Raw genomic sequence first — 21,235 nt, 5'->3', positions numbered from 1 at the left:
ATATAATATAATATATATTATAACATGTATAATTTAATATATTATTTCACCAATATATATAATATTAATAAATACATATATTATAATCTAAATATATATATATATATATATATATATATATATCTTAATATATAATATGTACTAGTGCAATATTAATAAAATTTAGTTTTAACAAAAAACCGAACCAAAAATTTTAGTTTTAGGGTTTTTCGGCAATTCAATTTGGTTAGATTTTATATTTGACAAGTTCGGTTTTTAAAAATTAGATTTATCCGATTCAGTTTTTAACTGAATTTAGAAGCTGCTTATTGTGGATGGACTGATGATGGATGGGTGACAACATAAAAGAAAATGGAAGGTAGTTGTTGTATATGGGCTGATGGAGTAGTATACATCGAGTGATATAAACAAGAGTAATATGACACTAATCATCAAGTGAATGGATTGCATCCCTCCAACTTCACACATTTGCAAACTCTTCTTGGATCAAATTTTACCACTAGAATTGAGAAAGGATTAGGATAGGTTGGGGGCGAGAGTGGTTTGAATTCAGATTCAAACTCGTTTTTCTCAACCCATATTTTACTAGGAGTAGATGGAGAGGAAGAAAGTGGGACTCAATTACCAGCTGATCCATGCATCACCTGGCACCTTTGGACGACAAGAATGTCTTCAAATTTAACCATGTGTTAGGAAGAAGATGAAGTCAAAGGGACAGAACATTATTGAGTTTTGCTTTTCAAAACCAATTCCATAATATCATTTTTGAACCATGGCCAAAATTGTAATAGTGGCTGCAGCTAGCTGTATGCTTTAAGATCACTCCACGTATTATATTCAACAAAGGCTGTATGTTTTTTTACTAGAGAGTTTCAATGCTACCATGTATCAATGGGTAAGTCCAGCTCAGGATGACCTCAACCCTACCGCCGTCTACCTCAAATGCCATAGGGTTGGATCAAGGTGAGTTTACCACTTAACCTATTAACATCCCTGAAAAAACTTTGGTTGTTTGGGGCCAAACAGCATGAGCTGTTGAGACGTGAGAATGTTCGTGGGTAAAACGTTACCATAAGAGGGGGGTAAAAGAGTAATTACCCTCAATATTGTTTTGAGTTTTGACCAAACAGGCAGCAGGGGACTCATTGCATGGGTTGATGCATGCCCAAGAATAAATTTTCTCTATCATCCATACACATGGTTTTATTATTATTAAAGAACATACATTATACAAATTGAGATTTGCTCCTCGTGACCTTACATCACATCCCATCATATATTGGAAACATCTCCTCATGAATATACAATTACAAGTAGGGATGTTTACGAACTGAATTCTAGGCTTTTTTTTTTTTTTTTTTTGTTCAAACCAAACCGGTAGTACCATTTTTTAGAAAACTGGTAATGAAACCAAACCGAAGATGATCGATTAACTAGTTGATCAGTTCAGTTCATCGGTTTTTTGATTTTCATAATATTATATCTAATAAATAATATAAAATATTATATTATAAAAAAGAAATACATCTAAAATATTATATTATAAATAATAAATAACATATCATATATTATAAATATATATTTATAATATGTAATTCATATATATATCCATTTATAATATATAGATAATATAAAATATACATGAATATATAATATACATAAATATAGATATATATAATATATACAAATATATGTATACTGGTCAATTTGGTTAACTGTCGATTTTTTATATTAGTTAACAAAAAATGAACCAATACCTTCGGTTTTTCAAAAACACCGAACTGATCAGTTCATTTAATCGAAATTTATGGTTCAATCTCGTCAGTTTGATTCTGTTTTTTTCTTTTGTTTTCGGTTTTACATGATCACCCCTAATTACAGGAGATGTTCCCGATGTGCTGATGAGATGTGTTGTGAGATTAGTGCGAGGAGCACTCTATGAGGATCAGATCCAGACTCAAATTATAGGGGATGAGGCAGAACAGGTTGTACATGAGGTCCACCAACCTTACCACAAAGAACTTGTGGTACATGGATTTGATCCCATATCTATACAATTGGAGCGTGGCCATTGATCCCATATCTACCAACCACCATCTTAATTGGTAGCGTGGCCATTTTTTGGGACCAATTTTCGAGAAAAAAAAACAGCCACACTTACTACCCTGTTTTTTGCCATATTATGTTTGGTAGTGTTTCTACCACATAGGCAGCGAGCATCATTTTTTCACTATTTGTTTTGTTTGGTAAGGTGATTTTCACCACCAATTTTTGTGGAGCTAAACCCACTACTGTGTATGATAGTGCATGGCATAAGAAAATAACACTGCTCGTCAAACAGTCCACATTATTTGGATGATTAATCAGCATTATTTGGCCTCAAAAACTAAATCCAACGGGTGGAATTGATGTTTGATAACATCCATGATATGAGCGTAAATAGGTTTGTCATGTCCATCAGCCGAGAGTGGTATAGTTTTGTGGATCTTAGGTATTTTGCAACTATTCAAGAGAAAATGAATGTAACTAATCAAACCATGTTTCTTCATATTATAAACCTTTTGAATACTCACCTATTGGGCCTATATTTGTTCATGGGCTGGGTCGAGCCGGGCTTTGTATATGTATCAACAGAATACACTCAGGCCCTAGCCCGAGTTCGACCTGACCATCGGGTCTAAGTCTTAAGCCCGGGCCCGAGCCTCATATAAAGCCTGAAGCTTAGGCCCAAACCCGGCCAGAAATTTGAAAATATAACTTTTTTTTTTCTTTTTTTTATTCAATAAAAGTGTTTTATTATATTAAAAACCTTTGAAACTCAAAAATAATAAACATCTCACTATTACTTGGTAAAAAAGAGAAGAAGAACAAAGAAAAAAATTTGTATATATATTTTTTATTAAATAAAATATATGTTTATTATTTAATATATTGTATCAAGTCGGGCTCAGGCTCGAGCCGGGCTTTTTTTAAAAAGCTCAAGCTCATGGACCTAAAATTATAACCAAGCCTGACTTAATAACGGGTCGGGCCAGGCCAACCCGTGGGCTACTCGTCAAACGGTCCACATTATTTGGATGATTAATCGACATTATTTGGCCTCAAAAACTAAATCCAACGGGTGGAATTGATGTTTGATAACATCCATGATATGAGCGTAAATGGGTTTGTCATGTCCATCAGCCGAGAGTGGTATAGTTTTGTGGATCTTAGGTATTTTGCAACTATTCAAGAGAAAATGAATGTAACTAATCAACCCATGTTTCTTCATGTTATAGACCTTTCGAATACTCACCTATTGGGCCTATACTTGTTCATGGGCTGGGTCGAGCCGGGCTTTGTATATGTATCAACATAATACACTCAGGCCCTAGCCCGAGTCCGGCCTGACCATCGGGCCTAAGTCTTGAGTCCGAGCCCGACCCTCATATAAAGCTTGAAGCTCGGGCCCGAGCCCGGCCAGAAATTTGAAAATAGATTTTTTTTTCTTTTTTTATTCAATAAAAGTGTTTTATTTATATTAAAAGCCTTTGAAACTCAAAAATAATAAACATCTCACTATTACTTGATAAAAAAGAGAAGAACAAAGAAAAAATATTGTATATATATTTTTTATTAAATAAAATATATTTTTATTATTTAATATATTGTATCAAATTGGGCTCGGGCTCGAGCCGATCTTTTTTGAGAAAGCTCGAGCTCGCGGACCTAAAATTATAGCCAAGCCTGACTTAATAATAGGCCGGGCCAGGCCAGCCCGTGGGCTACTCGACCCATGAACAGATCTAATTGGGCCCAACTGCTAATTGGTTAAGGTTTCAAAATATGTACTTCACACATAATGTCTATCAATGGCACCATTTTCTCATCAAGTTTGCTACGAATGTAATCATCCTATTTAATGAGTTTCAAGACTAATAGAATAATTACTAGCCAAACCCAAATAAAAAGCAGATGATGTTACAACCACAACAAGCAATGAGTGCAATATATCTATTGGTATGTTATGGTTGCATGGTGAATGAACTATATTGGATAACTTCAGCCCTAGGTGCTCTAGGATGGATTCCACCATATTCATCTACCCATATGAATGAACCCCTATGATTACCCCTAATTAGGCAACATAAAAATTATCGCCCATAATTAGTTTTTGTTCTTGCCATATGCAGTGTCATCTCCCCTTTACCACAGGAGCAATTTGGTAAAAACATCTCATCGATCATTTCTGCATAGAAAACTTGCATAGTAAGCATCAAATAATCCACAAAAAAGTGAGCATAAAAACACATACAAACTTAGAATAGATAAAGGAGTAAACAAGTACAATCAATAACAAGCATAAACATCGGCACGGTCTAAATCCTAACATCATCATAGTCCGAATCTCAGCATCATAATAGTTTGAATCATAACATCAAGTTCACATGCAAATCACTGGGCAGACCTTTGGTACCTCTCCCATAGAGCAGTTGTAATTTGTTCTCTAACCATGTTCATCTCTCTACTTGAACCTAGTGTAATAATAGTGTGCTCTTCATCGTCACCATCCGAGCCATCATCATTATCAAAGTCATTTTTGTAACCATCTGCACACTTATTTTATGTGTTCATCCTCATGTACCTCTCGTTTTATGAAATTGTAGGTTATGAAACATGTCATTACAAGAAGTCATTGAAAGTCCAACTGAAAGCATGACATATTTTTTAAGATGGGGAATTTACCCTTCAAGAATGAGTGTAAATGAGTGTAGTTGAACTGATAGCATGACTTGTTTATGTGTCCAACTAATAGTGACATTACACAGTGAAGAATGAGTTTAGTTGAAGTGGTCCTCATTCAATCTAAATCTATCGGATTGTCTCCTAAACTCACTAAGATGGTACCGTTCACTAAAGCATGGGCCAAGGAAACTTGGAGAATTAACATATCCAGAACCAAAAAGGTAGTATTTCCCTGCATTGAATTCTAGATGTGAGGACACATAAATGATAGAGGTAAATATTAACAGGGCAATTCCATGGAATGCCTATTTCACCTAGAGGAGGTTTAGGAAACTCTGTAGGAGCATTAGCATATCTAGAATCAACAAGGTAGTATTTCTTTGCATTGAATTCTAAATGTGAGGACACATAAATGGTGGAAGTAAAAGTTGGCAGGGCAATTTCATGGAATGCCTACTTCACCTGGAGGAGGTATAGGAAACCTTGTATTTGGCCTAGTAAGTGCTTTTCCCAATATCCTTGAGTCATGCGTCGATCTTTCCCATCCCGTGTATACAAATGTAAAAAAACATATCAAAATCAAAGATTGCCAGAATAGTTGACATACAAACATTCTTCCTTCATCTATAGTATTTGTTCAAAAATTGGGACACTAGTTGATACATGTGTACTTTCTATAACCTCCCACACAATCCTAACCACAACTACAAATAGGGTAAATCTCTTAAGCTACCCCTATTGTTCACGAAATTGACAAACTGTACCCTTACTATTTACATATTGTCGTTAGTATCCATTAGTGTTCCGTCAAAATTCATACACATGTGATACCACATGATGTATAAATTTTCTTTAAAACCCAAATTTTCCCTTCGTCCCTCTCCCTTCTTCACCGTCCTTCTTCCTGGCGATAGCTACAGTGAACCACTCCTCAACCGTTCCACTCCCTGTCCCTCCGCCGCCATCGCCACCAGTGTTGTTGTCTGTATCTGACCACTGTTGGCATAATGAACCCAGGGAAGCCATTACATGTTACAGGACCGCTACTGGAGAGGTCAACCACTACTGCAAATCGGTGATAAAACAAGGGCGATAGAGAACGAAGGAACGGGGTGTTAGACAGTCTTGTATGCCCTTAGCTTCAATCAGAATGATGTACTTTATGAGTTTATTGTAAATGAATAAAGATGCATATTTGATTCATGTTCCCTTCGTATGTTTCTGTGTGATACCCTTAAACTGGACACTTAATGAGACTCGTGTTAGTTTAGAATGTTCACAGCCAGTGGGTCGGTCTGGGGAGACCTATCCTGACAAGGCTGACACTGTGGTGCCACCAAGTCGGTTGGGGTGGCCTGTCTCAGCTGCCAGGGTGAGACCCTAGGCACATACAGTGTAGGATTAATAGAATCTATGAACTGGACCAAATTTCCAGTATTGCCCTGGACCTTGGAGATTGATGGGCAAAACTGGAAAGTTACACCCAACCCCTAGACTCGATTATAATACTGCACTAGGTGTCGGATTGGGCTATCTTTGATATACCAATCAGTGAGATCCTTAGCAAGGGTCAAAACCTGGGTATGTTGGGACAATCCGAGAATTCATCTGAGTGGGTGATCATAGTGAAAGGATCAGCCCCTTTGTCGGACAAAGGTAATGATCGGGGATGCACTCTCTCTGATGGAAACCAAGACTACCGGCAGCCGATTTCAACCGTTGAGATTTGTTTTGCAAAGTATATTTTATATGAGATATAAAAGTATATATATTATGGTTTCTAAAATATTTGCAAGAAGGTTTTAATTCCCGGGATCCATATAAGTGGAGAGTGCAACACTGTTCCTTGCAGCCGAGGGAGAGGTCCTCTCTTGTCGGGCAGTGTATGATCATTATGGGTTGAGAGGTCAAGTGTAAGACCATTGAGGATAATACCTGATGGGCTAATCTTGCATCTGCCCACTGTCCCTGGGTGTTACAAGGTGGCTTGGCCCAGGTACCACTTAGGGTAAGTGTTGGGCCCATAGAACCCATTTGATGGGTTTCAGGGGGTGCACTGTCTTTAACAGTGTATTCGGTTAGGCCTTGTAACAAAGGCTGGGCTGAACCCATGTGGCTGATGTGTAGATCAATGCTTGGGTCCCATGCCATACAAGGAAGCCAACTGGGCAGCAGTTCGGAAGGCTTTTTGAGTACATAACTTTAAATGGGCCTTAAGCCCATTTCGAACTGGGCTGATTTGATCAGTCATTTAAAGGGGGCGAATTGTAAAGTGGATCAGCTAATAGGATTGGGCTTAGACCCTATCCACTCAGAGAGTCCAAGATCTAAATAAGATTTAGATATGGAAACCTCCTAATTAGATTAGGAGACAGCTGATCCGATCTGTAGATAAGATAAGGATTATCCCTTATCACTTAAAGGGACTTCTAACCCAAATATGATTTGGATTAGCAACTCCTAATCTGATTAGGAACTGATCCCTTTAAGATTATAAAAGAAGAAAGGGGCGGCAGCCTTTAAAGACACACACAACCTGTTTTCTCTTCAGAGTAAAGAAAGAGAGAAAGAGAGATTTCCTGTGTACTGCGAATTCTCTCATGCCGCCTCCTTCCTGTCATTAATATTCCCTCAGTTCGATCTCCAGTTCTTGGGAGAAATCAAGATTTGATCTTGATCCCAATCTTTTGGGAAAAGATTGGTTGGAGCTGTACCCACAAGCCATCCAGTTGATTCTTGCGAAGGGTCAAGTTCTTTTGAAGAACACTGCTGATTCTGCTCCATCCTTCACTGCGCGATCTCCAGTGGGAGCAGATTTTGGATCCTTCCTTGGGCGTTAACACTTCCATTGGGAGATATTACTTCTCCGTATCAGGTATAAATCTCTCATGTTCCTTTTGGTTCAAATCTGATTCAGTTTAAGGTTCAAGAATGATCCTTGAAAATATGATTTTCTAAATAGGGAATGTGATTTCCAGTTGAAGGGAGAGAAAAATTTTTGAAATTCGCCCCTTATTCCACAATCTTTGGACGTCCATGGGATGAATCTCTCATCCCTTCACGGGGAGAGTGAGAGAGAACAAAGGGGACAAATGCTACTATCGGAGCAATTGAAACACAAAGAAATTTTAGGAGGGGGAAGGTTTTGGCCATATTCCCATACACGACCAACCGAGTAAAGTCTATTATGAAGAAATGAGTGTCACCATCCCCCTACCCCCATTGCCAACAAAAGGGGCAAAATTAACATCTATGAAATGGATTTTTTTTGTAGATTTTAAGTAACAAAAAAGAGAGCTAATTGAGTTGCAGACTAAAATATCTAAGATTAGATCTTGTAAATTTGACGAACAGACATTTGCAAGATTTGGGGCATCCAGCTTTGTAAAAAAAAGATTAGCTCTAAAATATTGAAAACCATCACATTGATGAGAAACCATAGAGAAATCATCACATTGAATCAAATCCACGATTTGAGCATCCAGGATTTCAGCTTAGAAGGGGATGCGGAGTTAACAGAGCTAGCAGAGCATTCCAAATCACTTAAAAGGGAGGAAGTTACGACCTTGGCTTTCTTCATCGTCCAGTGCTCCATTCCTTCAAGCACTTGACCGCAAAAGATGCATCACCAAAATGCTGCTCCCCAAACCGTCGACCATAGATAGAAATTCCCTCCCCCAACACATCCGAGCACCATAGATCCAACGTCGTTCTGCGGGTGAAACTTGGTGGAACCGATGATCTGAGATGGAAAAACGTCGATGGAGGGTGAAAGGGATGCACCTATGGACGGGAGTACCAGATCAGTGTGGAGTCCACATCAAAGGGATTTGAAATTTCCAGTATTTCCAGAAAATAGGGGACCTTCGAGGATTAGTAGCAGAAGCCCTATGTTGAGGAGAAGAAAGAGGAGCGTCGTCGCCTGATGAGGGTGCTCCGCCCCCAACGGAAGCAAAGAAGTTGCTTGAAATATTTCAATTAGCAGCAATATTTCAAGGTATTTACAAAAAGCATTAGTCATTTTAGTTCTCATTGTTGTGCTTACACACTAGGCTACCCCTTCTTCGAAAGCTCTGCGGGACCACCTATCACTAGTCCTCCACCGGAGGTTCTTGACAATCACTTTCATTTTGAAAATTTGAAAGAGAAATAAAGGGAAGGCTACCCTTCTGTCCACATATACGTATGTTCAGTCAAGGAAGAAGTCATGCAACACTGCCTTCTTGTTTGTGAACAATACAAGTGTAGTATGCAAAAACTCATAATAAAGTCTATTGATGGTGCACAATCCATCCGGTCCTAGCTGTCAATAACATTGCCTCTGACTGGAGCAACAGGGGCCTGAAACGGAGAAGAAGGTGAAGAATCTCCGGGGAGGAACCCGGTGAAATTGCTCCGAAGCTCAAGTTAGTATTTCTTCAAAGGCAAGATAAAACCAGATGGTGCAAATTTCACATACCTCTCTTCAGGGGGGAAGGGGGGCCTTTTATAACCACTTCGTGCACTCACTCCTAAGCTTCTGTCAGGTCGGGTATGATTACCCCTGCGCTTCTGCCAGTTTGGGTGCTATCACCTCTGCTGGGGCAGAACCGCCACTGCTCTCTTTGTCGGAGCCGTCTCTGTAATTGGAGATGGCGGTGGCAGGTGGCCGTTGAAGTGCGGCTGTCAAGCATCAGATCCCAAGTCAGTCAGGTGCGCCGCCTCAGGATACAGACTCCTTCGGTGTCAGGTACGGTACGATAATTCAGCGTCCTGGAGGCGAAGTGTTGGAGTGGTGTGCGAGGTGAAGTCTTGAGTTCGGATGGAGGTGTGGCCCGAACTGCCATGGGGCGGGCCAATTCGGGTTGTTTCGTAAGGCTCGGGGTCTAAGGGAGAGCTAGGGCTCCTTGCAGAGAGTTCGGGCTCCTTGTAGGGAGTTCGGACCGTTGGTTCCTCCTTTCGGAGCTCGCGCCTTGGGCATGCTGTTGTGCCGAACTGTTGCCTTTGCCACGTGTTGGGTGGTTACGAGGTCGGGCCAGCGCAAAGGGACCTGCCCTAGCGCGGGGAGTTCGCGAGGTGGCGGGTGGATTTGACCCATACTTCGAACTGGTTTGACTGATAGCGCAAAGTGTGCGTTCGCCAGAATTTTTCCGGGTTCCTCGAGTGCCAAAAAGTCAGAAAACACGCCATTCCATCTATAAATGCTATCAGATGTGACAGCGCGCGTTTATTTCAAAATTAAAAAAAAAAACGTGCCGTTGGGAGACGTGACAGCGGGCGTCTTTTCAAATTTGAAAAAACGCGCCGCTGCCGCCTTTAATGTGAGGAGACGTGCGCTGGCACTCTTTTCAGTTTCAAAGGACGTGTGGCCAGTCACGTCTCGGTCTTAGGAGACGTGCGGTCAGAGTGACTACGGGCCGTTGGATTCACTTTGATCAGAATTGTTGATTTTTGTTTACTATGGGTATAAATAGTGGGGGACCCCAATCGCTTTGTCACTCCTGCGTTTTGCTTCTTGAGCTCGCGTTCAAGTTCCCATAGTCCGTTTGCTTTTTCCGGGTGAGTACTTTACTGGAATCCTTCTTCTCCTCCCGATGTCTAGCTCAGATAGCTCAGACAGTTCTTCAAGGGGGTCAGATGCAGGTTCTACGAACCGAGTTGCATCCCCCGACAGTCTTAGTGAACCCGAGGTAGAGCTCGATGAAGAGTTCGAACCCATAGGCTGAGTCGCCTCGGGTAGTTTGGCGTCCTCCTCTCGTCGAGGTTGGACGTTAGACAAGTTTGGGCCTTCGACCATAACGCTTGAGGGGCTTCATTCCCATATTACCCAATTCAACTTGCCTAGGGAGTACACCTATTTTATACCCTTAGGCAGTTTTCCTTGGGAACACGGTCCTGATGAGATCGTGATATTCCGGGAGCAGCTCGTTGTTGGGTTGCACCTGCCTTTCCACCCCCTCATTGTCGAGGTTATGAACCACTTCGGCGTTACTGTCGGCCAGCTTCACCCGAACTCTATTCGTAACTTGGTGGGGACAATCTCCCTATTTTGCGAACAGGTCTTGCCTTTATACCTGGAGATCTTCTCTTCCATTCTAATGCTTAAGAAGCAAGCGGGTCCCCTTCCCGAGCGTAGGCAGGCGTATTACCTGTCTCCTCGCCCGGGTTTTAAGCTTTTACACGATCTTCCCAACAATGTCCTGGCGTGGAAACGGGACTACTTTGGGGTGCAAAGTGCATTCGGGTGGTCGTTCCAAACCGGATTAAAGGGATGAGAGATCCATCCTATGGACGCCCAAAGATTGCAGAATAAGGGGCGAATTTCAAAAATTTTATCTCTCCCTTCAACTGGGAATCGTATTCCCTATTTAGAAAATCATATTTTCAATGATCAATCTTGAACTATAAACTGAACCAGATCTGAACCAAAAGGAGTGGGAGAGGATTATACCTGATACGGAGAAATACTATCTTCCAATGGAGGTGTTCACGCCCAAGGAAGGATCCAAAATCTGCTCCCACTCAAGATGGCGCAGTGAAGGATGGAGCAGAATCAGCAATGTTCTTCAAAAGAACTTGACCCTTCGCAAGAATCAACTGGACGGCTTGTAGTACAGCTCCAATCAATCTTTTCCCAAAAGATTGAAATCAAGATCCAATCTTGATTGCTCCCAAAAACTGGAGATCGAACTAAAGGAATGGCAATGGCAGGAAAGTGGCGGCAGAAGAGAATTCGCAGTATGTAGGAAATCTCTTAATCTCTCTTTCTTAAAGAGAAGAATGCTATTGATGTTATTGTGTATTTCAAGGCTGCCGCCCCCTTCCCCTTTTATAATCTTAAAGGGATCAGCTCCTAATCAGATTAAGAGTTGCTAATTCCCAATCATATTTGGGTTAGAAGTCCCTTAGTGATAAGGGATAATCATTATCTTATCTACAGATCAGATCAGCTGTCTCCTAATCTAATTAGGAGGTTTCCATATCTAAATCTTATTTAGATCTTGGACTCTCTGAGTGGATAGGGTCTAAGCCCAATCCTTTTAGCTGACCCACTTCAGAATTCGCCCCCTTTAAATGACTGATCAAATCAGCCCAGTTCGAAATGGGCTTAAGGCCCATTTAGGTTATGTACTCAAAAAACCTTCCAAATTGCTGCCTAGTTGGGCTTCCTTTTATGGCGTGGGACCCAAGCATTGATCTACACATCAGCCACATGGGTTCAGCCCAGCCTTTGTTACAAGGCCTGGCCGAATGCACTACTGAAGACAGTGTACCCCCTGAAACCCATCAAATGAGCTCTATGGGCCCAACACTTACACTAAGTGGTCCCTGGGCCAAGCCACCTTGTAACACCCAGGGACTGTGGGCAGATGCAAGATTAGCCCATCAGGCATTATCCTCAAAGGTCTTACACTTAACCTCTTAGCCCATAATGATCATACACTGCCCGACAAGAGAGGACCTCTACCTCGGCTGCAAGGAACAGTGTTGCAATCTCCACTTATATGGATCCCGGGAATTAAAACCTTCTTGCAAACAATTTAGAAACCATACATATATACTTTTATATCTTATATAAAATATATTTTGCAAAACAAATCTCAACGGTTGAAATCGACTGCCGGCAGTCTTGGTTTCCATCAGTGAGAGTGCATCCCCGATCATTACCTTTGTCCGACAAAGGAGCTGATCCTGTCACTATGATCACCCACTCAGATGAATTCTCGGACTGTCCCAACATACCCAGGTTTTGACCCCCGCTAAGGATCTCACTGATTGGTACATCAAAGACAGCCCAATCCGACACCTAGTGTAGTATCATAATCGAGTCTAGGGGTCGGGTGTAACTTTCCAGTTTTGCCCATCAATCTCCAAGGTCTTGGGCAATACTGGAAATCTGGTCCAGTTCAAAGATTCAATTAGTCCTACACTGTATGTGCCTAGGGTCTCACCCTGGCAGCTGAGACAGGCCACCCCAACCGACTTGGTGGCACCACAGTGTCAGCCTTGTCAGGGTAGGTCTCCCCCGACCGACCCACCGGCTGCGAACATTCTAAACTAACACGAGTCTCATTAAGTGTCCAGTTTAAGGGTATTACACAGAAACATACCAAGGGAACATGAATCAAATATGTATCTTTATTCATTTACAATAAACTCATAAAGTACATCATTCTGATTGAAGCTAAGGGCATACAAAACTATCTAACACGGATGGGGGATGACTGCCCCTGACGCCGGTGTTACGCTTGATAGGGAGACGATGAAGGGCCTCCGGCAATGGGCACGACTTGTGTTAAAATGCCACCATTATCTGACGGAGGCCAAGCTCATTGAGGCCGGTCTAAGTTCGGGTAGGTACCTTACTCAGAGGTTTGTCTTTTGTTTTGCTCTGTTCTTTCGTTTTCCTGATGCCGAGCTCTTTTTGCAGGTGTGATGAACTCTGAGAAAACTCGTGGTGGGAACCTGTTTCATGTCATGAAGAGGAGGAAGCGAGTCGCCAAACGAACTCGTGCCGAGCTGCCCCGAGATGCGGAGCCCGAGGTAACAGACTACCCGTCAGTGGATCCGCCCAGGGAGCTCGAGATGGCCCCTCCAGTACATGAAGCGGCAGGGGCCCCTTATGCCGAGGCTACTTACACGAGGGCTCCCGCTTACTCTAAGTCTGCTTATACGCGAGTTGGGCCCTCAGGCTCGGGAGCCCAAGGCGACTTCAGGAGCGTGTTGTCGCCGAACCACGCTCTTCAAAAGAGTAGGGAGGCCATTTATCCTGAGGAGGTCGCGACATGGACCGAGCTTCCTTTGAACCAGGTAGCTTGTCGTGCTACCACTCATGCCACCTACCAAAAGGAAAAAACAAATGATCAGAAGAACGATAGCAAGAAAGATAAAAGCAAAGAGCCCGACAAGAAATCGTTGACTTACCACCATGGCATGAGTGGCAGCACGACAAGCTACCTGGTTCAAAGGAAGCTCGGTCCATGTCGCGACCTCCTCAGGATAAATGGCCTCCCTACTCTTTTGAAGAGCGTGGTTCGGTGACAACACACTCTTGAACTCGCCTTGGGCTCCCGAGCCTGAGGGCCCAACTCGCGTATAAGCAGACTTAGAATAAGCGGGAGCCCTCGTGTAAGTAGCCTCGGCATAAGGGGCCCCTGCCGCTTCATGTACTGGAGGGGCCATCTCGAGCTCCCTGGGCGGATCCACTGACGGGTAGTCTGTTACCTCGGGCTCCGCATCTCGGGGCAGCTCGGCACGAGTTCGTTTGGCGACTCGCTTCCTCCTCTTCATGATGTGAAACAGGTTCCCACCACGAGTTTTCTCAGAGTTCATCACACCTGCAAAAAGAGCTCGGCATCAGGAAAACGAAAGAACAGAGCAAAACAAAAGACAAACCTCTGAGTAAGGAACCTACCCGAACTTAGACCGGCCTCAATGAGCTTGGCCTCCGTCAGATAATGGTGGCATTTTAGCCCAAGTCGTGCCCATTGCCGGAGGCCCTTCACCGTCTCCCTATCAAGCGTAACACCGGCGTCAGGGGCAGTCATCCCCCATCCGTGTTAGACAGTTTTGTATGCCCTTAGCTTCAATCAGAATGATGTACTTTATGAGTTTACTGTAAATGAATAAAGATACATATTTGATTCATGTTCCCTTGGTATGTTTCTATGTAATACCCTTAAACTGGACATTTAATGAGACTCGTGTTAGTTTAGAATGTTCATAGCCAGTGGGTCGGTCTGGGGAGACCTATCCTGACAAGGCTGACACTGTGATGCCACCAAGTCGGTTGGGGTGGCCTGTCTCAGCTGCCAGGGTGAGACCCTAGGCACATATAGTGTAGGATTAATTGAATCTTTGAACTGGACCAGATTTCCAGTATTGCCCAAGACCTTGGAGATTGATGGGCAAAACTGAAAAGTTACACCCGACCCCTAGACTCGATTATGATACTGCACTAGGTGTCGGATTGGGCTGTCTTTGATGTACCAATCAGTGAGATCCTTAACGGGGGTCAAAACCTGGGTATGTTGGGACAGTCCGAGAATTCATCTGAGTGGGTGATCATAGTGACAGGATCAGCTCCTTTGTCGGACAAAGGTAATGATCGGGGATGCACTCTCACTGATGGAAACCAAGACTGCCGGCAGCCGATTTCAACCGTTGAGATTTGTTTTGCAAAATATATTTTATATAAGATATAAAAGAATATATATGGTTTCTAAAATGTTCGCAAGAAGGTTTTAATTCCCGGGATCCATATGAGTGGAGAGTGCAACACTGTTCCTTGCAGCCGAGGGAGAGGTCCTCTCTTGTCGGGCAGTGTATGATCATTATGGGCTGAGAGGTTAAGTGTAAGACCATTGAGGATAATACCTGATGGGCTAATCTTGCATCTGCCCACAGTCCCTGGGTGTTACAAGGTGGCTTGGCCCATGGACCTCTTAGGGTAAGTGTTGGGCCCGTAGAGCCCATTTGATGGGTTTCAGGGGGTGCACTGTCTTTAATAGTGTATTCGGCCAAGCCTTGTAACAAAGGCTGGGCCGAACCCATGTGGCTGATGTATAGATCAATGCTTGGGTCCCACGCCATACAAGGAAGCCAACTGGGCAGCAGTTAAGAGGGTTAAGTGAGCACATAAGCTTAATGGGCCTAAAGCCCATTTCGAACTGGGCTGTTTATTTAGTTAATAAAGGGGCGAAATCTGAAGTCGATCAGCTAATAGGATTGGGCTTAGACCCTATCCACTTAGAGAGTCCAAGATCTAAATAAGATTTAGATCTGGAAACCTCCTAATCAGATTAGGAGATGGCTGATCTGATCTCCAGATAAGATAAGGATTATCCCTTATCACTTAAAGGGACTTCTAACCCAAATGTGATTTGGATCAGCAACTCCTGATATGATTAGGAGTTGATCCCTTTAAGATTATAAAAGAAGAAGGGGGCGGCAGCCTTTAGACATACACTACACACAGATCATCAGGTTTTCTTTAGTGCTGAAATCAAGAAGAGAGAATTCTACTCCCTGCAAATACTCTCTTGCCGCCTCCCTGTTCTTGCGCCCTGTTTGCCAGTTCGATCTCCACTTGCGGGAGAAGTCAAGATTGGATCTTGACATCAGTCCTTTGAGAAAGGATTGAAAGGAAGCTGTGCTCACGTACCATCTTGTTGATTCTTGCGAAGGACGGAGTTCTTGGAGAAGAACACTACTGATTCTGCTCCACCTGCACTGCGCCATCTTCAGTGGGAGCAGTCTTTGGATCCTTCCTTTGGTGTGAACACCTTCGTTGGGAGATATTACTTTTCCGTATCAGGTATAATCCTTCCCACTCCCTTTTTGGTTCAGATCTGGTTCAGTTTATGGTTCAGAATTGATCCTTGAAAATATGATTTTCTAAATGGAGAATACGATTCCCAATTGAAGGGAGAGAAAAAATTTTTGAAATTCGCCCTATTCCGCAATCTTTTGGGCGTCCATAGGATGGATCTCTCATCCCTTCACTATCAATGCCTATACTCCGCCTCGTTGTTGGATGCCGCGAACTCAAAGCGTAGTGTGTATTCCAATTTCGTGCCACTCGGGCCGGGTAGCACTATTCCAGCCCTGTTGCCCTGCTGGTTCGAGGAGCCATCTACGTGAAGGATCCAGGGCTCCTCATCCCAGTTCGCGTTTGGCCTAACCAGGAGAGATGCCACACTGGCTGCTACTTCACGGGGTTCAGACTCTATTGGCTTGGAAACTTCGGTCTCACCCGAACTGGGGATCTCGGGCTCAACCGGCCTAGGGACTTCGAGGCCGAACGTGCACTCGGTGATAAAATCTGCTAAGGTTTGGGCCTTAATAGCAGTTTGTAGCTTATACTGGAGGTCGTACTCGCTGAGCTCGATGGCCCACTTCGTCAGCCGGTCGGAAACCTCGGGCTTGAGTAAGATTTGCCTCAGAGGTTTGTCAGTCAAGACGACGACAGTGTGAGCTTGGAAATATGGGCGGAGTTTCCGAGCTGCAATTACTAGTGCGTATGCTAGCTTTTCTATCTGCGGGTATCTCGTCTCTGCTCCCTGTAGAATTTTACTAACATAATAGATGGGTCGTTGGACCCGATATACTTCTTTTATTAGTACCGAACTGACCACCTCGTCGCTTGCCAAGAGGTACAGTTCTAAGACCTCGCCCTCCTCGGTCTTGGTTAAGATCGACACACTAGCGAGGTAATTTTTTAGCTTGTCGAACGCGAGCTGGCAGTCTCGGGTCCATTCGAACCCTTTGCCTTTGATTGCTTTAAAGAAAGGCAAACAACGGTCTGCTTATTTGGACATGAAGCGGCTCAGAGCGGTTATGCGGCCATTTAGCCTCTGAACCTCTTTTACTTTTCGGGGTGGTCTCATATCTAGGATGGCCTTTATCTTGTCCGGGTTGGCCTCAATACCGCGCCGGTTGACAATGTACCCTAGGAACTTACCCGAGGTGACACCGAAGACACACTTGTTTGGGTTCAGTTTCATGCTAAATTGACGCAGAATTCGGAAGACAGAATCTAAGTCTTGTGTTAATTCCTGTGTAAACTGTGTCTTGACGACCATGTTGTCTACATAACATTCTATTTTCATGCCAATTAAGGGCCGAAACAACTCACAAGTCTTTGGAATGTCGCCCTAGCATTCTTCAGTCCGAAGGGCATGACCTTGTAGCAGTACAGGCCGAACTCGGTTATGGAGCTAGTGTTTTCCTCATTGGACTGGTCCATCCTGATTTCATTGTAGCCCGAGTAGGCGTCCAAGAAGCTTAGCAACTCATGTCCCGAGGTCGCGTCCACTAGGCGGTCAATTCTAGGGAGGGGGAAGCAGTCTTTCGGGCAAGCTCGGTTTAGGTCGGTGTAGTCGACGCACATGCGCCACTTGCCGTTTGCCTTTTTCACCAGCACTGGGTTGGCTACCCAGCTCGAGTAGTGACCTTCCCTTATGAAGTCTGCTGCGAGGATCTTTTCGACCTCCTCATCGCCCACCCTCCAGCGCTCCGGGGCTAAGTTGCGTTTCTTCTGTCTAATGGGTCTAACTACAGGGTCAATATTAAGTTTGTGAGTTATAAGGCTAGGGTCAATACCGGGCATATCGGTCGCGGACCATGCAAAAATATCTAAATTTTGAAGTAAGAAACTCACCAGTTCGACTCGTAGAGGTTCCTTGACGGAAGCACCGATCTGTAGCGTTCGAGCTGGGTCCGTAGCCGAAGTTGGGATTGCGACCGTTTCCTCTGTGGGCGAAGCTCGTTCCTCGCCCTACTCCATAGGCCGCTCTAGTTCGAGATCGTCGGCCGCCTTAGTTTTTCCCTTCAGGGCGGCAACATAACACTTGCGGGACTCAAGCTGGTCGCCCCACGCTACCCCCACACCGAAGTCTGTAGGGAACTTCATTGCCAAATAGTAGGTGAAAACCACTGCTCGTAGGACATTGTAATTGGCCGCCCTATTATGGCATTGTATGGGGAGGGGGTCGCGACCACCAGGAAATCGTGGTTGAGTCTTACTGCACAAGGCCATGTGTCGACTTCCACAGGTACTGTTATTTTCCCGAGGGGCCTGACTTCCTCTCTGCTGAAGCCCACCAGAGGAGTGTTCGCGGCTTCAACTCGCTTCTCTGCAACTGAAGCTGATCAAATGCCAGCTTGAAGAGGATGTCTGCCGAGCTACCTGAATCCACAAGTACGCGTCTGACTTTGAAGTCGCTGATCCTTAGTTTTATGACAAGCGCGTCATCGTGGGGGTAGTGGACCCCTCGCGCATCGTCTTCCGTGAAGAAGATCGGTTCTTCTGTCTTCGGCCTCTTTGGAGGGTTCTGTTCTTCTCGGGCTGCTTCGCGAACTGACGTCCGGGCCGCTGCCAAAGTACAACCTGCTACCACCGAACCTCCCACTATCACGTGGATGGTTCCCCGAACTGGCCTCTCTTCCGGAGGCTATCTTTGCAACGGTTCAGCTGGCCTGCTACTAGATTCGGGGGCGTCTCTTTCGTGCTCCCCTTGCCGACTTGTCTTATTATTATTATTATTATGCTGTACAAAATTTCTCAAGTACCCGCGACGGATGAGTCCCTCTATCTCGTCCCGGAGATTATTACATTGTTCGGTACTATGACCGTGATCTCTATGGAAACTACAGTACAAGTTTTTATTTCTCGTTTGGGTTTCCTTTTAGGCGAGGTGGCCATTTTACGTATGGGGCGTCTTTGATCGTCATCAAGATCTCAGTCCGCCTCGTGTTTAAGGGTGTGTAGTCCGTTCAAGCTGCTAAGGGAGCTCGGAACGGCTGGCTCGACTTCGTCTCCCGGGCCGGGTTTTTTCTTCTATCTACTAGGTTGGAGGGCTCGCCTTCCCTCTTCCTTTTCTCGATCCCGCTTTCGGTCCTTTGATTGATCTCTTCCTCTGTTCTCATGAACTTATCCGCAAGCTTGAGGAATTCGGCTACGGTCGCGGGCTAGTTAGCTACCACGTGCCATTTGAACTCCTTGTGTGTTACTCCCCTCTTGGCCGCCGCGAGCTGCACCGCGGGGTCCAGTCGTGGTATCTGCAAGCACGCGTCATTGAACCGCTTGATGTAGCCCCAGATGGACTCTCCTTCCCTCTGGACTACTCCGAAGATGCTTTCCTCGGTTCTGGGGCACCGCTTGTGGGTGACAAAGTGTGCGGTGAAGACCTGCACGAACTGGGTCCAGCTTCTTATTGACCCGGGGGCCAGGTTCCGGTACCAAGTGCGAGCCACCCCCTGAAGGTGATGGTGAAGGCCACGCACATGCACGATTCACTAGCCCTGGCTAGGTGCATTCGGGACTAGAAGGCATCGACGTGGTCGTTGGGGTCGAAGGACCCATCATACTTGTTTAAAGAGGGGAGCTTGAAGTCTCTGGGCATGGGGACTGCAAGGAGTTCTGATGAGAGGGGGGAAGGAACTGAGAGAATAGGGGTAGCTTTTACTTCGTCCGAGCTTGTCTCTTCTTTACCTCTGAGCTCGGGCAGGACACGGGTGGCAGTTCGGCGACTTCGTCGGCGTCTTCGTGGCTGAGTGGGCCTGGTACTGGCGCTGCTGGCCTCTGTGTTGCCGAGCTCGATGGGCCCGGACTGTTGGTAGTCTGCTGCTAGGACGCTGATGTTAGACAGTTTCGTATGCCCTTAGCTTCAATCAGAATGATGTACTTTATGAGTTTATTGTAAATGAATAAAGATACATATTTGATTCATGTTCCCTTAGTATGTTTCTGTGTAATGCCCTTAAACTGGACACTTAATGAGACTCGTGTTAATTTAGAATGTTCACAGCCAGTGGGTCGGTCTGGGGAGACATATCCTGACAAGGTTGACACTGTAGTGCCACCAAGTCGGTTGGGGTGGCTTGTCTCAGCTGCCAGGGTAAGACCCTAGGCACATACAGTGTAGGATTAATTGAATATTTGAACTGGACCAGATTTCCAGTATTGCCCTGGACCTTGGAGATTGATGGGCAAAACTGGAAAGTTACACCCGACCCCTAGACTCGATTATGATACTACACTATGTGTCGGATTGGGCTGTCTTTGATGTACCAATCAGTGAGATCCTTAGCGGGGGTCAAAACCTGGGTATGTTGGGACAGTCCGAGAATTCATCTGAGTGGGTGATCATAGTGACAGGATCAGCCCCTTTGTCGGACAAAGGTAATGATCGGGGATGCACTCTCACTGATGGAAACCAAGACTGCCGGCAGCCGATTTCAACCGTTGAGATTTGTTTTGCAAAATATATTTTATATAAGATATAAATATATATATATATATTATGGTTTCTAAAATGTTTGCAAAATGTTTTAATTCCCGGGATCCATAGAAGTGGAGAGTGCAACACTGTTCCTTGCAGCCGAGGGAGAGGTCCTCTCTTGTCGGGCAGTGTATGATCATTATGAGCTGAGAGGTTAAGTGTAAGACCATTGAGGATAATGCTTGATGGGCTAATCTTGCATCTGCCCACAGTCCCTGGGTGTTACAAGGTGGCTTGGCCCAGGGACCACTTAGTGTAAGTGTTGGGCCCATAGAGCTCATTTGATGGGTTTCAGGGGGTATACTGTCTTCAGCAGTGCATTCGGCCGGGCCTTGTAACAAAGGCTGGGCTGAACCCATGTGGCTGATGTGTAGATCAATGCTTGGGTCCCACGCCATACAAGGAAGCCCAACTGGGCAGCAATTTGGAAGGTTTTTTGAGTACATAACCTTAATGGGCCTTAAGCCCATTTCGAACTGGGCTGATTTGATCAGTCATTTAAAGGGGGCGAATTCTGAAGTGGGTCAGCTAAAAGGATTGGGCTTAGACCCTATCCACTCAGAGAGTCCAAGATCTAAATAAGATTTAGATCTGGAAACCTCCTAATTAGATTAGGAGACAGCTGATCTGATTTGTAGATAAGATAAGGATTATCCCTTATCACTAAGGGACTTCTAACCCAAATATGATTTGGATTAGCAACTCCTAATCTGATTAGGAACTGATACCTTTGAGATTATAAAAGG

At 44.4% G+C, this 21,235-nt stretch overlaps 1 long non-coding RNA gene across 2 annotated transcripts in view; it reads right to left on the bottom strand.

Annotated features, from left to right (window-relative positions):
• Positions 1–3,842: 3,842 nt before the first annotated feature.
• LOC104601893 (uncharacterized) overlaps positions 3,843–21,235 on the bottom strand; it is a 38,728-nt gene continuing 21,335 nt past the window's right edge. For both annotated transcript variants that reach the window (XR_016079444.1, XR_016079446.1), the window contains one exon: positions 3,843–4,228. This is a non-coding gene — a long non-coding RNA (uncharacterized LOC104601893). The remainder of the gene's footprint in view (positions 4,229–21,235) is intronic.

This window comes from Nelumbo nucifera, chromosome 1, assembly GCF_055504915.1.
Source record: "Nelumbo nucifera cultivar China Antique chromosome 1, China Antique-T2T, whole genome shotgun sequence".
Taxonomy (NCBI): domain Eukaryota; kingdom Viridiplantae; phylum Streptophyta; class Magnoliopsida; order Proteales; family Nelumbonaceae; genus Nelumbo; species Nelumbo nucifera.
This window is presented reverse-complemented; position numbering and strand designations above follow the sequence as displayed.